The sequence below is a fragment of the Zingiber officinale genome, chromosome 4A, assembly GCF_018446385.1.
Source record: "Zingiber officinale cultivar Zhangliang chromosome 4A, Zo_v1.1, whole genome shotgun sequence".
Lineage (NCBI taxonomy): Eukaryota > Viridiplantae > Streptophyta > Magnoliopsida > Zingiberales > Zingiberaceae > Zingiber > Zingiber officinale.
Genome location: NC_055992.1, coordinates 99,391,922 through 99,400,304, shown reverse-complemented (window position 1 = coordinate 99,400,304; position 8,383 = coordinate 99,391,922).

The window sequence follows — 8,383 nt, the reverse complement described above, 5'->3', positions numbered from 1 at the left end:
AAACAACACAGGACCTAACTTAACTTGTTGATCACACCAAAACAACCTTGGGGTTCCAACAATCTCCCCCTTTTTGGTGTGATCAACCCAAGTTAAGCTAGGGTTACAAATAGACATAGAATAAAACAATTTATTGCAATCACATGCAACATGATAGAAAAAATTGAATTTCAAAAATTCCAAATTAAATTTTCAGTTTTCTACCTCCCCCTAGACTTATACTTTCCCTTCTCCCCCTTTGATCACAATAAAAATGAGGTTTCAAGAAAAACAATCTAAGGGTTTGATACTTAGAAAAATTATAGAAATATATTGCAATGGTTTTCCGAAAAAAAATATTTCCAAGTTAAGGAAAAAAATTTCTAAGTTAAAGAATAACTTTTAAAAAATTTCTAAGTTTTCACCATAAAAAAATCTTTTCGAAGCCCAACAATTTATGCAAGAAAATTTATGAAAATTGATAATATTAAAAAAAAATCTATGCATTTGTTTATTTATTTTATTCTAATACTTATATCAGAAAGTTTTAAATTTCCATTTCAATTTTTCATAACTTCTTAAATCATAATTTTTCAGATTTAAGGCAACAAATATTAAACATGCTAAAAATTTTATTCGATCTTTTAACATGTTATTTTCTGTTATTTTTTGACTTTCTACTTCACAAAAATATTTCAATAACTTGATAAAATTTTTCGACAATATAATTTGTAAAACTTCTTTCGGCAATGTGCAAAATTCGTTTGAAGAAATATTTTATAATTTGCAAGAATTTTTTAACAAAAATTCTAATTTGCAAGAATATATTAATAATAGATTTCTTAATCCAAAAAACTTTTTCGATGACTCAATTTTTAATTCGCAAAACTTTTTCAAGAAGGTAATTTGTAATTCGAAAAAATATTCGAAGAAAGTTTTTGACAATTTTTTTGATTTGCAAAATTCTTTTGACAAAATAATTTGTGATTCGAAGAATTCTTTCGATGAGTTAATTACTTGTTCAGAAGGTGGAGACCATACCTGACTTACCTTGTCAGTAGTTGATTCTCCCCCTATCGAGTTGCTTTCTTCCGAAGTCTCTCCCCCTTCATCGATGCTCATCTGGGATGAGCTTGTAGCTTCGGGATGTACTTCGACTGTTGGGGCTGTCTCGATAATTTCTTCCGTCTCGGATTCTTCTGATGATGGCTCGATGTCTATTGAGGGGACGGCTTTAACCGGTTCTTCGTAGAGTTTTAAGAACTTTTCCCAAAGTTCTTTTGCGCTTTTATATTCGCCAACTCTATAAAAATCTTTATTTGGTATAGCGGTTAGAATGTGAAATTCTACCCGACCGTTTGCCATAAACTCGTTGCGTTGCTTCTCGTTCCAAAGGCGTATGTCGATCTTTTCTCCGTTTGCTTTCTTTGGTGCTTCATAACTAGATTTCATTATTAAAGAAATACCAATATCAGAGTTAAGAAATACCTTCATTTGTTGCTTCCAAGAAGCAAGCTCCCCCTTGAATGCTGGTGGGTAGTCGCTAGCTCCAGCCATTGTTTTGTTGCTTCAAACGGCGGTTAGTCCTTCTGAGGCGTCTTGGCTCTGATACCACTTATAGGATCATTGTGGCCGGCTAGGAGGGGGTTGTTGGATAGTCCTGTAGAATAAAACAAAACAACTCTTCCTCGAACTCTTTAAGCTAACACTTGTATATATAAAGTAAGCCGATAAATTAAAAGCATAAAGAAAAAGCGAGGCACAAAGATTTACTTGGTTACAACCAAGGAGGTTGTTAATCCAAGGAAGATTAAGCTCACTAAAAACTCCTTCAGGTGGAGAAGCCTCGTACAGCGTTGAAGCGCAGAAAACAGAAGCTCAACTCTAGACTAAAGCTTACAAGCGTTGGAATTACAATTCAGAGTTCGTTAAAAAGCTTCTGAACCAAGGTTATATTTATAGCCTTGGTCGGGGTGCCCCGAAGGGTTCCGGGCGCCCTGGGGGGATAAACTTTATCCCCCAACGATCAGATCGAGTCAAAACTCGATCCTGGTCAAAAGGCTGGTCCGAGCGCCCGGAAGGGTTTCGGGCGCCCCGGAGCCCAAAGTCAACAGGCGTTGACTTTTTCGTCCGGGACCTCTGCTCCATTTCAGTCCCGCTTCGGTCCGGGTCTTCTGCTCTGGATCTGCTTACTTGGGTGATCTCTGCCATCCGGAATAGGGCTCACCCGAACCCAAGTTCCGGTCTTCTCGAGCAGCCTTCCGCTCCGGCTTCTCGTCCCTCGGAATCGCTACGTGTTTCCTTCTTGTCCACCAGCGTACTCATCCGCAGTCTTCGTCCCTCGGTCGCACCCCGTGCCGACCTTCTCGCTAATTGCGTCTCTTGCTCCCCGAGCAATCTTCCGCTCGCACGCTTCCTTCTCGTCCACCGGGGTACTCTTCCGTAGCACCTCGTCCCTCGGACACAACGCGTGCCATCCTTCTCGCTAGCTGCGTCTTCCGCTCGAGTACCTGTGCTCCTAAGCTCCTGCACACTTAGATACAAGGTTAAAACAACACAGGACCTAACTTAACTTATTGATCACACCAAAACAACGTTGGGGTTCCAACAGATATATGGAGGGATTTTTTTTGACACAATTAAATAATTTAATAATCGAGTATTGAGATTTTTGGCAGAGCTGTACTTGCGTTTGATGGGGCCTAAATCGCATACTAAAAAATGACTCTTTTGCTACAGTAAATAATAATAAAGTTCAATTTACAAATAACATATATATATATATATATATATATATATATATATCTATATATATATATATATATATATATATATATATATATATTGATATATATATATATATATATAGTTTTGTTAAAATACGGGCATGTGCATGCGGACTCGTCCGCGACAGAATTTGATTTCTTTTTATATTTTTATATATTTTTTTACCATCCTCGTTCTCCTCTCTCGTCGTCATGTGCCGATCGTGCCAGCCTCGCTTACTCGCCTCTGGCCAGTCAGCTGGCCGTCTGCCACCCACCGGTCACCCCGCCTCCTCGCCTCCGGCCGCCCACCACCCGCCGACCACCCGCTGCCCGCGACCCATAGAAGGAAGCCTTGAATTCTCTGTTGTGTTTCTTCGTTCTCGCCGAAGCTGCTTGCCGTGTTCACCGTGCCTCCTCGCCCGGCCATCTGCCCACCGTCGGCGGCCTTCGGCCGCCTGGACCCACCCACACTATAGGCTAGGGGGTGAGCCGTCGGGGATCGCGGCATGGATTCCGGCTGCTGCCACCTGCCCACCGCCGAGCTGAGAGGAAGTCTCGGCGGCGAGGGGATTTAGTCACGTCGGATTCTGGCCACGATCGCGCTGGAATCCTGTCGCGATCTTGCCGGAATCTAGCGCGATCGCGTCCAGTCGCGATAGCGTCCGGAATCCAACCGCGATCGCGCCAGATTGGGATGCGGTGAGAGAGAGACGCAGGCACGCGAGGAGGATCGCGGCGAGAGAGAGACGCATGCGCGCGAGGAGGATAGCGGCAAGAGAGAGACAGAGAGAGCAGGCGCGCGAGGAGGATCGCGAGGCTTCGGCCGTATGATGACGTGATAAGAAATAATGAGAAAGAGTTTGTCCGTATGATTCCGTAGATAAAGGTATGTAGGATAACAATTCTATATATATATATACACACACATTAAATATATAAATAAACTAAAAATAAATATATTACGTCAATAAAAAGTTAATAAATATTTAAAATAATTATATAAACATTACTAGTCGAATTCTTTCTTTCTCAATCGATAACATTGAGCTCATTTAGTGTATCCTGTAACACTGAAACCAATGCGGTGGCCACAGACAGTAACAAGGTGACAAGTAGTAACAACCATGCAATTAGGTCACAGTTCGCACAAGCGACTGATGTAGCATGTGACAGCCCTGTGCTACGCAATTAGGTCACGCGAGCAAAGGCCAACCGCTAGCCCGCATCGAGTGAGATAGCCACTGCGAGAATCGACGCAATTAGGTCGCACAAACGATCCTTGTTGCACAATTAGATTACAATTAGTGTCACGTGTTGCAAGACGAAGAATATGGTCGAAGAAGAAGATTATGATTACCTCTTGTTCCGTGGATCCGTGCCTTGGTAGAAAGAACGCCAGAAAAGAAATCGTGTGCAAAGAAGAGCAACACCGGAGAAGAAATTGCGTGCAAAGAAGAGTCATGAGTCGGTGTGCGCCTCGGAGCCGTGAGAATATGTTTAACGACCATTTAGAGTCCATATCTCTCATTTTTTTTAGTATAATTAAAAAAATGGGTCCTTCATTGGGCTGGGCCCTAAGGTGGTTGCTTCTCTAGCCTCACGGAAGTTACGGCTCTGATTTTTTGATTCAGATATGGAGATAAATTTGGTAGAATACCCGATTAAATTATAATATATGTATTAAGGGGATGATCCCCTGGGTGCCTCCCTTGTGCGTCCCGTGGGGCCTTCGACGGGCGACAAATATGTGGATGAGATCATTGATGAGGATGAAAATATAATAAATTAAGATGAAGGATTAGAGTCGATCCCATGGATCATTGTCATTCTTAGTGTACTCAATGCTACCATTTCGAGGCATTTTATGATATATTTTTTTTATTGTCTCAAACATCAGTGATTATTATATTAATTAATAAATCAATTTATACATAAAAAATAAAAATTGGAACAAAATCATTGAAATTGAACGTTGTCAATACTTATATATCTTAAGCAGAATTAATCAGCTTTTTTAAATTCTAGAAAAATAATTTAGATCTCAAATCAAATTTTAAGATAATTTTTGATCAATTATTCCTTTAAGACTCTTATAAGTTATGAAACATTCTAAATAGAAAATTTATCTGGTATTAAAAGAGATAATTTTAATTAAAAAATTGGTCAAAAATTAATTAATAAATTAGTATGTAATCATTGTGTCAATTTTTAAAATATAAACTGATTTACATATTATCTAATGTATTCAAAATTAAAAATTTTAATTGAACACTCGAGCTACAAAATATAATATCAAAATATTTGAGTCCAAAAGAGTGTATTTTAAAAATATGATTGTAACTTATTTGTAAATCAATTAGCTAGTGATAATTTATTTTTATTTTTAAAGTGCAATCTAATTTATAAATTGACCTGTTCACGTGCTAGTTACTCCTTCCAAAAAAAAATAAAGATTTTCATCATTATAAAAAGGGTAATTTTGCATGCAATCCCTATTAACAAACAAATTTTTACATGCAGTCCTCATCCATGAAAATCTTTATTTTCACTCCCTAGTCAAACATCTTTACCTAATTGCCCATGATATTTTTAGGTACAAAAAGTCTAAAAATCAGTATAAATCCTCTTAAATTGAGTATATTAACTTAGAATCTAGTATATTTTCTATCAAATTGAGTATGATTTTTTTTTCATCTCAAAATATACTCAATTTTAGTTTAATATGCTAAATTTAATAGGAATTATACTCATTTTTAGACTATTTATACCGAAAAATATGAGGGTTAATTTCGATAAAAAATATACTCGATCCTAGTATAGAGTGTTGTATTCTAGTGTAAAGTGCTTAATTTAACAAGAATTATACTTGTTTTTAGACTTTTTATACCTAAAAAATAAAAGGGATAATTTTAATAGAAAATATACTCGATTTTAATATAAAGTGCTGACTTTAAGAAGAATTATACTTGTTTTTGGACTTTTTTACTCAATTTTGGACTTTTTGTACCTAAAAAATCTGAGGGGCAATTTAGGTAACAATATTTGTATGAGGGAGTTGAAATAAGTAATACTTTGCATGCAGGGAGTGGAAACAAAGTTTTTTGGACATGGGGATTGCATGCAAAGTTAATATTGTGATTGAGGATTTTTCTCTAAATATTCATTGATATTTTTTAAATTCATTTTTTGATAAAAAATTAACTTAGCGTATAGGATTATTTATAAATTATGCAATTATTTTGGGCCTTGTTAATTGTAATTATAAGTGTAATAGAGTAGAGGTAATTTTTAATAAAAAGATATATAATTATCTTAGTTAATTCTAATTCCTAAAATTATAATTTTATTAAATTACTATATAAAATTTAATTGTTATATAATTTAATTAATTTTTCATATTCTAGTACTCCAATAAAATCATAATATTAATAAACTTATAATTCGTCCATTATTTTTATTGCTATTTATTTAAGTTAAGTTGGCATATATATATATATATATATATATATATAACAAGCTCATAAATGTTCATGAACATTATTCATGAACATTAACAAATCAAATACATATATGTTCAAGTTTGTTCATTTAGCTTATCAAGCTATTCAAGCTTGTTTATTTAATTGACTTGATGTATATTGAATAAACATAAATGAGCTCTTATCAAACCGAACACCAAGTCTGTTCACGAACGTTTGATTCATTTATAGTCCTATTTTCATCTGCATAGTGTTTACTAGGACTTCTTTGTCTAGCCTCAACTAGGACTTTCACCTTACCTAAGATCACTTAGGACTTCCGTACACACTCAGTTAGACTTGTTAGATCACAATACAACTAAACTTTGAACCTTTGCCAAATATCAAAACACAAGTTTGATTAGCTAGTGCTTCCAACACTAACAGAAAGATGATGCTTCTTCAATAAGATAAGCATTACATATTGATCCTATTAGAGTGTATACTAAAAGTCTAGCTTTTTGTAAACATTTATTTTGAAATAAAGAATCACATTGGTCAAATGTCTACATTTATATGCTAAGTATAGTTTTTCAATTAATTTATATTGTAGATAACATGGTGTGTGGTGTCACACACAGAAGATCATGTTATCAATTTCTTATAAATTATAAACAATAGCTCACGACTAAGATGGATAGGAACAAACCATTGGAATAGTCATAGTGTAATTTGGTATTAGTTTATCTTGACTATAAAATTATACTAGTACACTCTGAGTGTATTGAGCAGGACCATTTAAGATAAGTTCTTTTTATACTAACTGTATAAAAGAACAAGACCTTTGTTATTATGGAAGTATGTGCTCTTAATCCTAATATAATAACAAGCGCATATATTTAGTATTTATTTCTTTAATTTATCAGAGGGTGCGATTTGGCTCGATAAATCAATAGGCCCGATAAGTTGGAAAATAATATTATTTATAGTGTGTGTTGTTGATTATAGAAGGAAACCGTGTCCTAGAAATCTAGGTTGATAATGTCCCCAAGAGGAGCTCATAAGGATTGTCATGTAAACCCTACAGGTGGACTTAGTCTGACATGACGATAAGGTTGAGTGATACTACTCTTGGAGCTAGATATTAATTAAGTGAGTTGTCAATAACTCATTTAATTAGTGGGCATTCTATATCTTAAACACAGGGAGACTAACACACTCATGATAAGAAGGAGCTCATATAGTAATATGGGATTGGTGTGGTAGTTCAATAATAACTCTTTAGTGGTATGAGTTATTATTGATGAACTCGAGTTGGATGTTCGGGGCGAACACGGGAAGCTCAAGTTCATCGAGAGACCAAAACCAATTCCTCCTCTCGGTCTGACGATACCTGTCGTAGCCTCTTAATTATAAAATGTTATACTCACTCATACCCACCTTCTTACCCACCTTAAGGTGGTCGGCCAAGCTTAGCTTGGAGCCCAAGCTAGGGCCGGTTAAACCAAGGTTAGATGGGTCAAGTAGGTGGTCGACCCTAGCTTGAACCCAAGCTTAGGTGGCCGACCATAATTAAATTAAAAGGGATTTTAATTTTTAAAATCTTTCCTTATGTGGAAACCATGATTTTAAAAGAAAGTTTCAAATTTAAATATTTCCTTTTATAGCTTTCTAGAAAAGATTAAGAGAAAGGTTTGATATCTTTCCTTATTTGTAGTTAAAAGGAAGATTTTAATTTTTGATAAAACTTTCCTTTTTTAACCATCCTCATTGTAAAATACCGGAACATAGACGAATATGAATAAAGGAATTTTCCGGAATTTTTGGAAATTTTTCTGGAATTTTTCGGAGACTGTATGACTTCGGTTACGGGGATAAAAACGGGGCCCCGGGAAAACCTGTTTAAGCTACCCCATTGTAACGAGGATTTGAATTGGTTATTAGGAGGATACATTGATGGTAGATCCTTAAATTTTGTTTCGTATCATGTTCTTGAAGGATTCATGCAAAATGTGATTTAGATATGTATAACATATGTAATTGATAAGTTACATATGTGATGTAGGACAGTGATTGGGGGATTTGATTTGGCTAATTAATTTATACGTAATTAGCTAAATTTATATATGCCATGTGGTTACAGGACTGTGATTTGAGACGGACATCTCAACGTTGGAT